Source organism: Marmota flaviventris, chromosome 13 (assembly GCF_047511675.1).
Source record: "Marmota flaviventris isolate mMarFla1 chromosome 13, mMarFla1.hap1, whole genome shotgun sequence".
Classification (NCBI taxonomy): Eukaryota; Metazoa; Chordata; class Mammalia; order Rodentia; family Sciuridae; genus Marmota; species Marmota flaviventris.
Genome location: NC_092510.1, coordinates 101,953,022 through 101,969,502, shown reverse-complemented (window position 1 = coordinate 101,969,502; position 16,481 = coordinate 101,953,022).

The window sequence follows — 16,481 nt, the reverse complement described above, 5'->3', positions numbered from 1 at the left end:
CCCGAACCCAGCCAGCTCTCTCCAAACACAGGGAATAAAGTTGCAGCCTAAAAGTGATCATTCCAGGGCTGTGGCTCCTCGGTAGAGCACTTGCCTAGCAGGTGCAAGGCCCTGGGTTGATCCTGAGCAACACACACACACACACACACACACACACACACACACACACAGAGTGATCCTGCATATCAAATTGTGTGAGATGCAGCCAAAGCAGTGCTTAGTTAGTCAAGAAAATGAAATAAAAGGCAAAAAGCTCAGAAAAGCAGTTGAAGTGCTCCTTTTTGCAGATGATGTGATTATGTATGTAGGAAATCCCAGGACATACACAAACGACAATCAGAACCAGTGAGTGAATTTAGCAAGGTCACAAGATGCAAGGTTGATATTTAAAAAAAAAAAAATTTTTTTTTTGCTCTTATGTGTTAGCAGTAAACAATTGAAAATAAAATATTTTAAATTTCACTTATAATAGTACAAAAGAAGTAAATTGTTTGGAACAAATCTAACAAAATTTGTTCAAGACATCTATACTGAAAATAAAAAAGTCATAGGTAAACACAGATATACCATGTTCATGGATTTGAGAGTATGGCATGTTGGATTACAATGACCTCAAACCGATTCAACACAATCGCAATAAAATCCCAACATGAATTTTGATAGCAACTGACAATATAATTCTAAAAGTCATCTGGAAATAGAAATAAATGACTTGGAATATTCAAAGCAATTTTTTAAAAAGCAATTAAAAAAAAAGTTGGAGAATTGACCCTACGTGATTTTAAGTCATTTTATAAAAATTACACTAATAAGGACAGTTTGATATTGGTCTAAAATAAAAAATGAAATATGCATATGTATAATTTGGAGGACTAGAGCCCAGAAGCAGACCCTTACGTATGGCTAATTATTGACAAAAGTGTAATGGGTAGAAATTTTGTTGAAATTTCCAAATTTTGTTGAAAAATCCAAAGAGCTTTTGGATGCTCTGCCACCTAGATACCTATATAAAAAATTAAGTGTCAACCCTTATATCAAACACAGTGATTACCTTAAAATGTTTCATAGGACCATAAACCTAAAAGCATAAAGCCCCTAAAAGAAAATACAGTTGTTTGCTACCTTGGGGTGAAAACAGGACTCTAGGATAGAACACAAAATCATACAACCTTTTCTTTAAAAAGATCAATTGGACATCATCAGAATTGACAAATTTTGGCCAGGTGTGTCGTGGCACACCCCTGTTATCCCAGAGACTCAGCGGCTGAAGCAGGAGGATCACAAGTTTGAGGTCAACCTCAGCAACCTAGAAAGACCATGTCTCAAAATAAAAAATAAGAAGGGCTGGGGATGTAGCTCAGTGGCAGAGTGTCCCTGGGTTCAATCCATGATACCAAACACGAAAAAAATTTAAATTAAAAAGTTTCATTCTGCAAAAAGTACCATTAGAAAATGGAAAGTCCAGGCACGTATCAAGAGGAAATATTTGCAAGGCATATACTACACAGAGGACTTGTGTCTAGAATATAAAAAGAGCTTTTAAAATTCAGTATTAAGAAAACCAACAAGAATTTTAAAGGCAAGAGATTTGAACATACATTTCACAAAAGGAGACACACAAGTGCCGATAAATACATGCAAAAATGCTCCCTGAGACATCCCCTCATCCACTGAGACGGCTAACTTTCAAAGACTGACCATTCCAATTGGTGGCAAGGACGTGGCAACTGGGGTGCTCTGACCCGGCCATGGGGATGTAGAGGGCCATAGTCACTTTGGAAAAAATTTTGGTGTTTCCTTTGAAAGTTAGCTATTCATCTCTCCTGTGACCCAAGCAAGCACTTACTCTTGGACACATGCCTACAAAATATTTGCACACAGCCGTATAGCAGCCCCCTGCAGTATGGGCCCCTGCCTCCTGTGTGTGTCACCAGAGGAAGCAAGCAGGAGACCTCGCGCCACAGTGGTGTAGGAGGAAGGAGGTGGCCCTGGAGGCCCTGGAGCCCCAGCCTCAGCTCTGCCCCTTGCTAGCCGTGTGACTTCCCCTTCCCAGCCCTCTGCTTCCTCAGCTACAGGGCCTGGGAGCAGAAGAGCTGTGTGCCGTGCTCCGAGGTCACAGAGGGGGACAGCAGCTCAGTGGGCAGCAGAGACCCAGCAACAGGAGGGGGTGCCAGCAAAGCAAGGCTCTTCTCTGGGGAGGCGGCAGGGTTCAGGGGAAATCTCAGTCCAAAGCAGTGGGATGTGCTCCTCCCAGGAGGAAGAGGGATGCAGAACGGCCCTCTCGCCTTCAACCGTGAACCTGTCCGTCTCGTGGGGCAGGAGACACAGGCTTGGGTGTCAGGCAGATCTGGGCTCAAATTCCAGCCCAGCATTGTGATATTGGCCCGGAATCCAAAGCTCTGAAGCCCCAGATTCTCCATTATAAATGGGCAAGAGAGCTAGCAGCGCCCCCGTCAGATACAGGAGGGAGCAGGTGGGCCTGTCCCCTCGCGGATGCCTTGGGCAGCAAAGCCCGTCTCTCCAATGGCTCCTCATTGGCAGAGCTGAGCATGAGGAAGCCCCAGGTGGTGGTTAGCATGGGGACCCAAGAGCTTCCTGCTGGCACCCTCTGGCCAGCCTCGTCTTCCTGGCTGACCAGCTCCTGGGTGGCTGTACTCAGGCCCAGGTGGTGCCCCTGGAGGCAGCTCCTGGCTTATGCTGTGCTGGGCTTGCTGCTTCCTTCCTTCCGAACTGGGCATTGAACCCAGGGACGCTTCACCACATCCCCAGAGCTTTTATTTTAAATTCTGAGACAGAATCTTGCTAAGTTGCTGAGGACCTCACTAAATTGCTGAGGCTGGCATCTGACTGGCCATCCTCCTGCATTAGCCTCTCAAGTCTCTGGAGTTACGGGCGGGCACCACGTGTGCTGGGCTCTTTCTGGAGGCCCCCGTGGGACCTTGCTCAAGGGAGTTCTACAGCTCTGTGGGCTCCACCTGTGCCGCCTTCCCTGCACTGAGAGCTGGAGATTGGTCCCTTGGTCCAAAGGAGGCAGCCACAGTTTCAAATGGACCCCCTGCAGGACAAGGGCCAGGCAGGTAAGGCCCAGGCAGGGGGTGTGGCCCGTGCTGCTGAGCCAAGGTGCCACCTGCAGGCATGGGGTTTACTCAGGACGTGACTGGGAACAGAACCACACACTGCCTCTGATCAGGAAGCCCATGGGGTCCAGCTGTGGTCCTTCTGCTCCAGGCAGTGTGGACTGGGTTTGAGGGTGCAGTCCAGCTGGCAGCAGGATGATCCGGAAGGTCCACCACAGCTTTATCACAAGTCTGAATCCTCGACAGCATGACAAGAAGACTGGGCTCTGCTGGGACTGTCACCCTGTGCACCTACACATGGCCTCATAAGCACATTCTCAGGGTAAATGGACTCTCAAGTCACAGCTCAGGATTGCCTGCATGTCCCAAGGGGGCCAGAGGAGAAGCCATGGGCTTCTTCTGACCTAGGGTTAGAAGTCCTGGGGCTTCACTTGCACTTAGTGTGTTGGTTAAGCAAGCTGCACTGCCCATAAGATTCAAGGGGCCAAGACTGAGACCCAGCTTTCAGTGGAAGAAGAGTTATTTTGGAAGGGCTCTCTGCTAGGCTGTTTCCTCAGGAAGCCCTTACCACCACCAATAGCATCATCATCCTCACCCTTATCATTACAAACTTCACCATCATCACCACCAGCATCACCACCATCACCAGCACCATCACCATCACCACCATCACCACAACCATCACCACCATCACCAACACCACCATCACCACCATCACCACCATTATCACCATCACCACATCACCACTATCATCACCACCATCACTGTTACCACTAGCATCATCACCATCAATACCATCACCACCATAATCACCACCACCATTACCATCATCATCACCACCATCACCACCATCACCACCATCACTACCATCATCATCATCTCCACCATCACCATCATCACCATCACCACCATCACCACCACTATCACCACCACCACCAGCATTGTAGCATCACCACCATCAACACCATCAACACTACTATCACCAGCATCACCACCACCATCACCACCAGCATTGTAGCATCACCACCATCAACACCATCAACACCAGCATCATCACCATCAACACCACCATCACCAGCATCACCACCACCATCACCACCAGCATCATCACCACCACCATCACCACCAGCATTGTACCATCACCACCATCACCACCATCAATACCACCATCACCAGCATCACCACCAGCATTGTAGCATCACCACCATCAACACCATCATTGTAGCATCACCATCATCAATACCATCAACACCATCATCACCACCGTTGTCACCATCACCACCATCACCACCACCATCACCAGCACCACCAGATTCTTTACCACCATGGCTAACACCATCTTGGCAACCTCATTACTGAGGAGCACCAACTGTGCACTTATGCTCTCTGGGTTGCCAAGAAACCAAGTCACAGAGTGACTTACCTGAGCCAACCTGGCTGCAAACTGGTGTCCACCACATCCCTCCCCAAGGACTCCACTCCCAAGTCCTCCCGAGGCTGACTGGGCTTAGCCCGCGAGTCCTCTCCACAAACGTGAGGGCAGGCGGGCTCCTGGAAGCCTAGTCTCCTGCTCCCGTGCAGCCGAGGAGCTCGGGAGCTGAGGGGACCAGGACATCGCAGACGTCCCGCTGCTGTCTACACTAGTCAAGTTGATTGAATAATTGCCACTCCTTCATTTGGCATCAACGCAGCCTTGAACCTGGCTCTTTTACAGAGGCGTTCACCAGACCCTCTGGGGGAGGTGACTCTGGCTGGTCAATAGTGCTGCCTGCTCCCCCAGGTCAGGGGTCTCCTTCTCCAGCTGGAGGAGAAAGGCTAAATGACTGTCCGAGGTCAGGGAGTGACCCATGGGTGAGGCGACAAGAGGAGCCCTGCGCCTGACCACTGCCTCGGGCACTGACGACTAAATCACCCCAAAGAGACGAGTGTGATTTCATTTCTAGTCCATCTACAGGAGGGGGAAAATCAATGTTTGCTAAATGAAAAGGAAAAAGATTGGCAGGAGGAAAATATATTTCCAACTTTTAATAGTGCGTTATCGACAATGACCAGTCAGAGGTAAAGAGGGAGGGCCCACCTGGCTGAGTGGCTTGGCTTGACAGAGGGACACGATCTGGGGACTGAGGGCCAATGCAGTGGGAGGGCAACAGACTCCTCTGCCAGTCGGGGTGGCGGGCGCTGTGGGTGAGCCCAGCTGAATGCCCCAGGGGCCAAGGGGGGAGCAGGGAGGTGGCGTAAGGGGTCATCTGTGGACAGAAAGGAGAGAGAAGATGACCTGGTCTCTGCAGGGCCAGGAAGCACCAGGAGGGAGGGCGAGGGCAGGGAAGCGAGGAGGCGATTCCTGGGGCAAGGGGCAGGCACCTCCCAGGACCTGGCTGGCCCCGAGGCCCACCCAAGGGGGTTGAGGGCCACATTGGTTGGAAGGGTCGGTTTTCTTGCTCCCTGATCTCTGGTGTGCATTCAGGAAAATGCAGCACAAGACTCCTCGGTGCCGGCCTAGTTCCCAAAGCCGGGGAGGAAGCAGCGCCCAGCGCAGAGGCTGCCCGCCCCGTGGGGGCGATGGTTCAGCGAGTACAGCCTGGGAGGGGTGGGCGAGGGCCCAGTCCAGGCTGGGTGGAGGGGGGAAGGCGGGACACAGGGTCTGTCTCAGGCTGGCCCAGTGGAGTAGGGGAACGTTTTCAGAGGAGGAAGCCACAGGAACGGAAGGCTCCACGGCCCCGCTGAGAGGAGGAGGAGAGCCCAGGGTCCAGGGCCGTGCATCAGCCTCGCCTGGGCCCCTGACCACACAGGAGCATATTTACGGCCAGTGCAGACCCTGGGGAGGCAGGACGTGTCCTCAAGCATCAGGATCAGGAGACTCCAGGCCCCAGGAGGCTGACTTGCTGGGCAGGGCTCCTCGTGGACGCAGGGCCACCCACCCATCCGCACCTTCCCTTCCTTGCCAGTTCTCTCCAAATTGTTGCTCTTTGCACTGCTGCTGAGCCTCCTGACCACAAGCACGGGGCTCTGTCTGACCTGCACTGACCTTGGGACACCAGCCGACCTCTGTAGCCCTGGCTTGAGTCTTCCCTTTACCCCCGGCTCCTGGTCCCTCTTTCCTCCCAGGATTAGCCACTAAACTATGCACATCTCCTGGGGGCTTGCAGAGGTTGTCACTGTGTCCCCAGCTGACACTGCCCAGCTCAGGATCTGGGCCCATGCAAACACCCTGCCTTTGACAGTCCCAGACATCCCTTGTGGAGAGAAAGTGGACACAGAGATGGAGGGGACGGTAGCCCAAGAGGTGTCTGGCCAGGTCTGACCCAGGCCTCATGAGGAGTTTGCCCAAGTTTATAAGGTGAACTTGAGGCAGGTGAGAGCCAGGTGCCACCAGTGTCTCCGGGGCCTTCCTCAGTCTCTCATGACATCTGTGCAAAGTAAAGACGTCTGAGCCGCAGCGCTGCGTGTGCCTGCGACAGAGGCCTATCCGCAGGACGTCCTGCCACAGGGGTACCTTCAGCTCATGTGTCCTGCGTGCGATGCCTTTCTACGTCATTTCTGCTTCAGTCCAAAAGTGTGGTTCATTCGAGAAAGTCCAGAAAACATAAGACGACAACGGACAAGAGGCAGAGAAAAATGTCAATAATCGCTCCCCAAGGAAGTCACCACCAATGACACTATGATCTGCTCCTAGCCTTTCTTCTGCACCTAGAGGGACATGCGGGAGTTGGACACGGTGTGCGTCTGCGCCGTCAACGTGGTCCTGCCCCTGTGCCTGTTCCTCCTGACGTATCAGTTGATTTGATCTGGTGAGGTAAGTGTCGATGGACCTCCCCCTCACGTCACTGATTAAATGAGCCCTCTTCTCCGCCACACTTCCCGTTGTCTGCAGCTCCGGAACATTCTTGATGAGGGTCCGTCAGGGTCCAGGGGCAGGCTAGTGGCAACCCGACCTTCCCTGGAATGAAGTGCCCCACAGCGTCCTTCTCCACCTCTTCACGGGACCTGTGGTCTCCCTATGGGGACTCTCTGGTCTGGGGGGTCGGAGGGTGGTGGGTCGACCACAGGTCCCCTGCGCCCCGAGTCCCACTTCTGCTGCGTCCTTGCTCTTGGCAACTTGGTTACTGATGTCGACTTCTTGGGGCTTTGTGGGTGAATAGGTTGCCCATATTCTTACTGTCCGCAGTAGTGACCGGAACTAGGTGTGCCTCTGCAGGGACAGTTCATAAGAGGATGGAGGGCAATCCGTCGACCGCCCCGGCCCACGTTCCCTAGAGACGAGCACCCGCAGAGCCTCCCAGCCCCGACATCCACACACTGTTCAAAGGAGCACAGCAAAGGGCCCGGGGCTGCAGGGCACGGGGTGCTGCTTGGGGCTGGAAATGAGGGCCTCCCACACCCTGGGATTAAAGGGTGAGGGGAGGGCACAGACAGGGAGGGCCGCGGGACGGGCACCTAGCAGGGGGCACGCCACTGGCTGCTCCAGAGAGTGCTGGGAATCAGCAGCCTGACGTGGTGAGCAGGGGGCTGTTGGTTCAGCCTCGAGGACCCCAAGCAGGCAAGGGTAAGGGCCAAGGGACAGAGGAAGATGTGCAGCGCCAGCATTTTTCTATTGATCTGAGGATGCTCTTTATTATCATGGTGCTGCCCATCCCTCCAGCAGCCACGACAGGACCCCCTCTCATCTGCACTGTCCTGCGTGAGCCGGGGCCCGTGGGACCAGCACAGGCTGTGCCTGGGGACATTTCTGCCATCGGTACTCAGGTTTCTCAGGCTTCCTGCCTACTAAACAGATAGTGCTAGGCAGCTTTAAAAATGTCGCCTCTGGCAGAGAGATGCGCCCGGGATTCAGCGCGGCACGGGCAATCACAGGGAATTACCATCAATTTATTTGGAAGGACTAAAAACAGCAGCATCGAGGGCTGGAGAAGCCGCACTCGGGCTCCCGGGAGAGTCCGGTTGTCAAGGTAAACACCAGAGTCCCTGCTTGCAGGAGGCAGGCACAGGGGGCTTCCAGGGACCCCCACTCCTGACGTTCAAGTCTCTCTATGATCCCCTCCCACGCTGGACAGGGACAATCTGTGTGACCAACAGGACATTGTGGAAAGGAAAATGTGACTCGGAGGTTGGGGTCCAAGAGACGAGTGTCTTCTGTCTTTCCCCCCAGGAAGCTGACCACTCGGGCAGCCCGAGGAGAGATCTGAGGCCTCCTGCCCACCGCCAGCTCCCACTGGCAGCCGTCCAGCCCTTCCGAGCCGAGCAGCCCAGCAGACAGCCTGGTGGCTACCTCTCGAGGAACCAGGACAGACCCTCCTGGCCACACTGCTGCCGGCTTCCTGACTCACAGAAACTGGGAGCTGCGTGTGGTTAGCACTACGTAGCCAGGGGGCGTTTCTTGGGCGTCAGTAGATAACCAGGGAATGGCTAGCTGCCAACCTAGGCTGCAGTGCCAGATCCAGGCAAAGCCCAAGGTCTGGGTGCCGGTGTGGACCCAGCCCTGCGCCCATAGCACGGGCTGCCCGGCCACTCAATGGCACGTCTTTGAGATCAGAGCTCAGGGCTGAGGCTCTGGAACTTAAACCTCTCTGCAGAGCCACTGCCACCTTTTGGCCTCGGTCTTCCCTCTGTAGAAGGAAGGAGCTAAGAAGGACACTTCCAGCTTGACCTCCTGAAGTCCACAGAGGCCATGTGAGACCCCCTCCCCTCCCACACCTGCCTCCATGACAGGGGCCAAGTCGGGCTGCACAAGCACCCAACTCTAAAAGCACCAGAGCAGAGCATCCCTCTGGTGACCCAGCTCTCTGGTGTTCATTTCCAGAGAAGAAACTGTGCAGATGTATAGAAAGAGTTATCATGGACACCGGCCCCAGTGATGATTACACAGGATGAACGTCCCGTGATCTGCCATCTGCAACCTGGAGATAGAGGACAGCTGCTGGTTCAGCTCTTGTTAAGACAGAAGGCCCAAGAGATGCTATGTCCAGGGAAGGAGATGGACATCTGGAGAAGAGAGAGAACAAACTCACCTCTCATCTTAGCCTGTTTTCTGTTGCCATTACTAAACACCCGAGGCCAGTACTTTATAAAGAAAAGAAGTTGTTTAGCTCCCAGATCAAGAGCATGATGTGGCTTCAGTGGACTCCAGTGGCAGGGAGGTCACTGGTGAGAGAGGGAGGAAGTGGTCACTGGTGAGAAAGGGAGCAAGTGCACCCAGATGGCTGACCTTACTTTATTCAACCCACTGTCAAGGGAACCAGTGCAGGCCCAGCAGTCCTGGCTCACTCCTGTGCAAAGGCTCTGATCCCTTGCATGGGGGAACCTGAGACCCAACCCCTGCCACAGCCCTACCTCTTAAAGGGCCCACTACCTCTCAGTACCGCCACAGGGATCAGTCAGACATTCGCAGACCACAGCAACCTCCCTCTGCTTTCTGTTTGGGTAGCTCCCACAGACGGGGTGAAACCCACTAGAGGGGGTGGGACCCACTGACTGGATCCGGTGCTGATCTCTTCTGGAAGCGCCTCACAGACACACCTAGAGCGAGGCCACCAGCTCCCGGGGCACCGCTGGGCCCAGCTGAGTGACACATGAAACTGACCCTCACAGTCCCCTGTAGCTCCTTTTGAAAATCGAGGCATGTTTCACGTGCCACAGAATCCCCGTTTCACAGTGTCCTGGGCTTCCGAACACACAGTTGTGCAACCTCACCACTACCTGATTCTCCTCTGCCTCATCACCCCAGAGGAAGCCACGCCCACCCGGCCCTGCCCCGGCCCTGGAGACAGGCTACTTTCTGTTCCTGCAGGCTTGCCTCTCGGGACACTTCAGAGCGCGAATCCCACAACACGCAGCCTTTGCTCCTGGCTTCTTAGAGTTATGGCGGCAGGGACCAGCTGAAGGCTATTCCACTGACCACAGGCTGCCTAGCCATTCACCCACAGGTGGACAGCAGGCTGTGCCCACTTCATGGCTATCATGCATAGAGCTGGCCCACCCCCAGGACAGGAATGAGCCAGAGGAGCTGTCCCTCTGCTTAGGGGACACCAATCCTGCACCTACATTTTGATTAAGTCTGTTTGTGGGTTGGCTGCAGGAAGACCCTGCCCTCTGGATGGGGAAAGTCATGTGCTTTGTTGACGAAAGGCAGGCAGGGCCCAGAGACTCGAGCCCCCTCCCCCAATCCCATCTTCCTGAAGTTCAGTCTCCCCGTGAGCCTGGGGTTGAATGACACCAAGAGGCCAGGGGTCAGGAAGGACCCCTTGCCATGGCAAAGCATGCTGACCTTGCCACTGGACCCTCCCAGGTGCCCCAGAGGCCCAGGACCAGCATGCCTACTCCCTCCCCATTGCCTCGAGGAGGCTCGGGGCTGAGTGAAGGCCCTGGAGTTGGCCCGGCCTCTGCCCAGCCTGTGGCAGCAGAGGGGCTGCTGAGCCCACCCCTCAGTTCTCCTTCTGTACCATGGCGGTAACAACACCTGTGCAGGGACAGGTGCTGGGGCCATGGCGCCACCACCAGGTGGGATGGCGGGGCCCATGAGCAAAAACCCACTCTGGGGAGCAAGCGACCGAGTACATGGCGGAGGAACAAAGCTGGCTCTGCGTGCTGCACCAGGCGGGGGGTGGGCTGGGCACAGGTGGCCCTGCCCCACGTGTGGCCCTGTTGACTGCTTGGAGGCTGGGTGCCCCCACGGCTGCACACCAGGTCCAGGAAGTGGCCGGCCTGCCTGCGGTCCCTCGGTGCCCTCCCCTGCCAGCCTGGTCCCTGCAGCCTGGCCTCAGAAGGCCGGAGCTCCAAGGCTGGGCTGAGCTGGAGACCAGGCCGCCTGCCCTAGCCCGGGACCACCCTCCATCCCACGATAAAGGGAGGGGGACCAGGGGGAGGAAAATGAAGTGGTTCTGCCTGACTCTTCCTCCCAAGGCCTCGTACAGGGAGGAGGAAAGGGGCTGGGCCACTCTTCCCTGGTCCCACGCCTCAGACACCGGCTGCCTGCCCCCCAGGTGACGATATGGCCATCCGTCCACAGACGGGGCCATCCAGTCCCTGGGTGGCCGGCCTGCAGGCCCAGGGCAGAGCCATGGGCCCAGCTGCACCTGCGGGCTGGAGACCTTAAAGCAGGTTCTGCAAAGATGGAGCTTTGGCCCATTCCTGCCCTTGAAGCTGGAGCCCGGCCTCCTCTGTGTGTCCTGGAGAGCTGTGGGAGACACCCACCCACTGGCACGTCCTGCCCCCCGAGGGCACCCAGGCAGGTGGCCAGGGGTGGCCTGTGGGCAGCTCAGGCCTTCATCCCACCAAAAAGCCTTGAGACGGACATTTCCCGTGATGCCTGAGGTGCTGGCCCTGCCACTCCAAAAGGTGTGACATGCGGCCTGTGGAGAAGCCAAGCCCCAGGGCTGGACACAGCTCCACGGTAGCACTGTTGCCCAACACGTGAGGCCCCGGTGTGGTCAGAGGAGCCAAGACTCAGTCAGGGCCCCCGCTCCCGTAGGGCCGGCCTCCGGGGAGCCAGGCAGGGCAGAGCCACTGATGAACGTGAGGTCCTCACTCCACCCAGAAACCACTTACATGGACTTCCCTGTGCGGACCCCGGGCCCTCAGACTGGCCTAGCTGGAAGCAGGGTGGGTGCCGATACACCTGGTGAGCTCGGGTCCTGGTGGAGTCAGACGGGCTCCTGGTCCAGTGTGTCTAGTGCCCTCTGAGGACAGCAGGTGAAGACAGACCCGGGGAGAAGCCACATGCGGTGGGGGCAGGCCGAGTGGCACGAGGCCAATGAAGCCATGCCAAGCCTTACTGACCCCCCACTCGCCCACGAGGACGACGCGGGTCCCTTCTCCTCACCAGGCCCTGGCACAACTCAGGGTGCAGGAATAGTGGCCTCCCTGGCCCAGCTGTGTGCTGGAAAGTTTGGACACAAGGTGGGCTTTCCCTGGGGTCGGACTCGGCCGGCACAGCTGTTTCGGAGTCCCAGAAAGCCGGGCGCTGGAGGCGAGCAGGCGCCGAAACGTCTCCCTGCCGCCCCTTCTCAGAGGCGAAGGAGATCACCGTCCGCTGGTCTGACCTCAGTCTCCATCCCAGGCCTCAGGCCCTGGAAAGGCCCAGCAGGTGGACTGGAACTACATCACCATGACTGGGCGGGTCACCAGCATTGGGCTAGGCCCTCCTGGTCACCCCACCCCGAGGACTTGGCCCCAGAGATGGAGACCAAGGCCTGCGGCAGTGGGCAGCCCACACCCCAACCTGCTTCACTACCTGCACCTGGTGGAGCCCCTCCCCCAGGCTGCTCCTCCCATGCTTCCCCCTCCTGAGGAGGATGCGTCCTTCCTGGGGGACGGTCCACAGGTAGGCTGGCCCTCACAGAGTCCACACTCCAAGGCAGGATGTGGGAGTTAGGATCTGCTAGGCTAGGGGCAGTCAGAGATCAGAGCCACAGCCCCAGGCCCAGTGACCAGCTGTGCCAACCCTGACCAGGGTAAGGACCAGGGTGAGCAGGAAGTGATTCTGTCTGACTGATGGCTAGAGTTGTGGTGGGCTCAGCAGGAGTTCGGCTCTGGGCTGGGTCTTATCTGAGGGCACTGGGGAGCCACAGAGGGGTTTAGAGGAGTGCCATGGGTGAACTTCTGGAAGACACTTCAGAGGCCAGGTGGGGAGGGAGGGCGGGCATAGAGGCAGGCTCCCGTGAGGAGGTGGAGGTCGTCATGGCTGGGGATACCAGGACCAGGCAATGTGGCATGGCCAGAGTGGAAAAGGGTGGGGCACTTGCCATTTCTGCCTGGCTTGTTTCTCAGAAGGCCGCTGTCCTGGCCAGGGGCTGACCTCCCCCCACCCCCACCAGGTAGGCTGGTCCCTGGCTGGCTCTTTGTGGGAACTGGGATTTCTAGCATGTTCTTAGCCAGCCACCTGGGCTGTGCCATGAGCTCATGTCTTGAGGGCTGCGGGTCTAGGCGCTACTGGTGTCCACAAAGAGGTCCCCACGGGAGGCAGATGAGGTCCCGCCCCACAGGTCTCCCTCGTCCCCATCAGAAAGTAGCCAAGGTGATGGCACAGTGCAGGTGGGTAGGGGACATAGGCCTGTGCTGGGGACAGAAGCTGGGCAGGGAGCCTCAGTGCGTGCGTGAGGTCCTATGGCAACTTTCCAGGGCCACCCAAGGCCCAGGGCAGCCTCAGGCTGGGCATGGACGCCCTCCCAGAGTCAATGCCCGGGTCTGGGCACACTGAGGCCCAAGGAGCAAACCTGCCTCTCCCCTGGTGACGGTCACCTTGGGAGGATGGAGGCCAGCCCTCCTGGCCCAGGGCACCCCACCCCGCCTCCACCTCCAAAGGTCAGGTCCTAGGGGATCAGGTGTCTGTGAAAACTATCCCCCGAGAATCATCCGGAAGCTCCATTTCCAGACAGGGCTAGGGTTCCCGAGGTTGCCCCGAGCTTGCCATCCACGTGACAGGTGGAATAAACTCCTTCGCCTCAGCTGGGAGCTTGGGGTCCTTGTTGGGTCATTTGTCCACTCAGCTGATTTCTATCAAGGCCCCGCTAGCATGGGCTGGAGGGACAGCGATGACCAGACAGAGGCAGCCTTCAGGGAGTTTGCAGTCAAGGAGGAGAGGAGCCTGCCCCACTCTTCATGTTCCTAGTGACCACGGCACCATGCCTGGGCTGGGAGAAGGGCAGTGGGCAGCGGGCAGCGGGCAGCGGAGCTCCTGGGCAGGGATTCAAACCACAGCCTCCAGCCCATTGCCGGAGACCTGTGTCTGGCCATTGGGAAGCTGCGCTCCGCAGCCCGGGGAGGAGCAGCCAGCAGCCCGGGTGCTTGCCAGCCACTTGTGGCCCAGGGACTTGCTGGTCTTCAGGGGCCGCCAGTTCAGGAGGTGGAGCAAACTTGACGTGCCAGATCCCAAGCCAGAGACTGCCTCAGTCCCCACGGGAGTGGCAGAGACGGCGGGTCCCTGCCAGCCCCCAGCCAGGCCACCGTGGCCTGCTGGGAAATTGGCACCTGCTCCCCGCCAGCTGCTGGTTTTCTCGAGGGCGTGCTGGGTGCCAACTGCTTCGACTTGTTTGGAATGGAAATCTCCCCTTCCTGATACTATTGTCACTGGTACGTCCCCCCAGAAGCGGGGATCTGGACGTGCCGGGGCGGCAGCAGCCTGCCCTCCTGGGGCATGAACAAGCCCATCTGTTTCCACTTTGGATGTGGCGGAGGCTCAGGGCGAGGGCTGCCGTCTGAGCCCACAGATGCTGAGCAGAGGCGGGGGACAGCACCCACGGCACCCACGGTGGGAGAAGTGCTTGGATGGAGACAGCCACCGCTGTGGGGCTGAGGCCAGGGCGCCCCGGCCAGCCCCCCACAGCTGCACAGGTTTGGGGTCCCAGAAGCTCTTCTTCCTGATTGCCACAGAGGCCAATGTGGGCTCCCTGACTTTGCACCCCTCTGGCTTCCCTGCAGGTTCTCGGGACCCCCAGCCTGCTCCAGGTCCTCGGGACCCCCGGCCTGCCAAGCCCAGCTCCAGCCTGCCCCCCTGAAGCTGCCCAGACCCCGTGCTGTGGCACCACATGGTGGGTTTAGGGCAGGGCATGCCCTTGCTCAAGGTTGAGCACAAACCTCAGAGACCCACAGCCCCAGGTTGTCTCCCACCTACCCTGTCCACCTGGGTCACCTCCGGGTCCTATGCACAGCAGGGGCTCTGTGGGCTCCAGACCTCAGAGAGGAGGAGGGGCTTGTCAATACTTGACTGGCAGGTGCATCCTGAGTAACCGTATTTCAGGATCAAATTACGTTGCATGCACATACAAAGGTGGCATAGTGAATCCCACCCCTGTGCCTGACTGTGATGCACCAACAGAAAATCAGCTGAAGAGACACTCACGTGGCCCTCTGGGCAGTCTTTGCAGGAGGCTGAATGAGGTGCCCAACCTGAACCCCATGGTGGGGAGCTGGCAGGGAGCTGCTGCCCCACCTCTGCATCTTCAGCCCAAGGCCAGGTGACCATGCTCCTCCACGCCCTACCCCCCCCACCGGCTCCAATGGGGCAAAGGACCCCCAGAGCAGCCCCCGCCCCAGGGAGCCCAGAGAGGGCTGGGAGCCCCAAGGACCAGGTTGCCATGGAATCACGAGGGTCTTACTGTCCACCAGGGACCCAAGCCAGGTGTCAGCAAATTCCAGCAGTTAACATGTCCTGTGACAAAAATGGCCCTGGCTGGAGAAAGGAGCCCTAGAATTTCCTAGGACGAAATTTCAAAAAGCAGAGCTGTCACAGAAATCCAGATATGTTTATCCTCGAGGAGAGGGGCTGCGGGGCTTGCCGACCGTGGGGCTCCCGGGAGGTCAGTCCCCGCCCGGATCACTCCTGGCCTGCCCCATTCTGGCCGCCACAAAGCCATCCCAGTCCTCCTCACCCAAGGCCAGCGTCAGCTCTGGAGCCCGCCCACTCTGGTCACCCCCTGGTGGGAAGTGGCTCACAGGGGAGGGGGACCTCTGTCACCTGGGGTCTGACAGCTGGTTTGCCTTTCCTAGGATTGCTTGGGCAGCACTGGGCAGCCCTGGGCAGGCAGGCAACCTTTCCATCTGGCCACCTTGGCCAGGACGTAGGAGTCCCACTGTCCTGCAGGAGGGACCCCTTTGTGGCTCCCCACCCAGTAGAGGGGAGGGGCGGCTGGTGGCTTCCTCCCGGCAGGGTGAGGAAGGGCTCCGTGTCATTAATCCCCTGGGGTGAGTCCCCCAGCTCCCGCTGAGCTGGCCCCTGCTCCAGCAGCCAGGGCCTCGATCCCAGGTGCATGACTGTCACCAAGATAAAAGAGACATAATTAAATTCCAATCAACTGGGTGATTTGTTATCATAATGTAATATTTCCCTCCAGCCCCTTAATCCCACAGATCTGCCTCCGCCAGGGCTGCGGGTGGGGGTCCCTGCCACTCTGGGCCCAGCTGCTGGAGCCCCTGCCCCCACACACTCGCCCTCCCCCAACGCCAAGCCCTGAAGGTGATAATGAAGTCATTTTTCTGAGGAATGCTCACCTGGAAGACAGCTTGTCCTCCGGCCAGCCAGCTAATGGGCTAATGGAGCTGGGGAGGCAGGCCCAGGGGCAGTGGGGTGAGCAGGGCGGGCCCTGATGCGTGCTGTGCTGGGAGCCTGCTGCCCCGTGGGGGGGGGCGTGTGGAGCCTCCAGCAGAGACCCTGCCCGTTGGCCAGTGTGCACAGGGAGGGGAACACGGGACCTGGCGCCAGGGTCCCAGGAGAGATGGACCTGCTCTGTCGCAGGCTGAGGCGGAGGGCAGAGCCTGGGCTCACACGGGGCCACTGTGCCACCTTCCTGGGGCCTCAGCTCCCCGTCTTTGAGGTGAGCCTCCTAAGGCTGGGCCACTTGAGGAGGGGGAGCCCTGAGCCAGGAGGCAGAGGCCGTCTCCCTGCCTCCCTGGGGCCTGTGTTAGAGAGGCCGA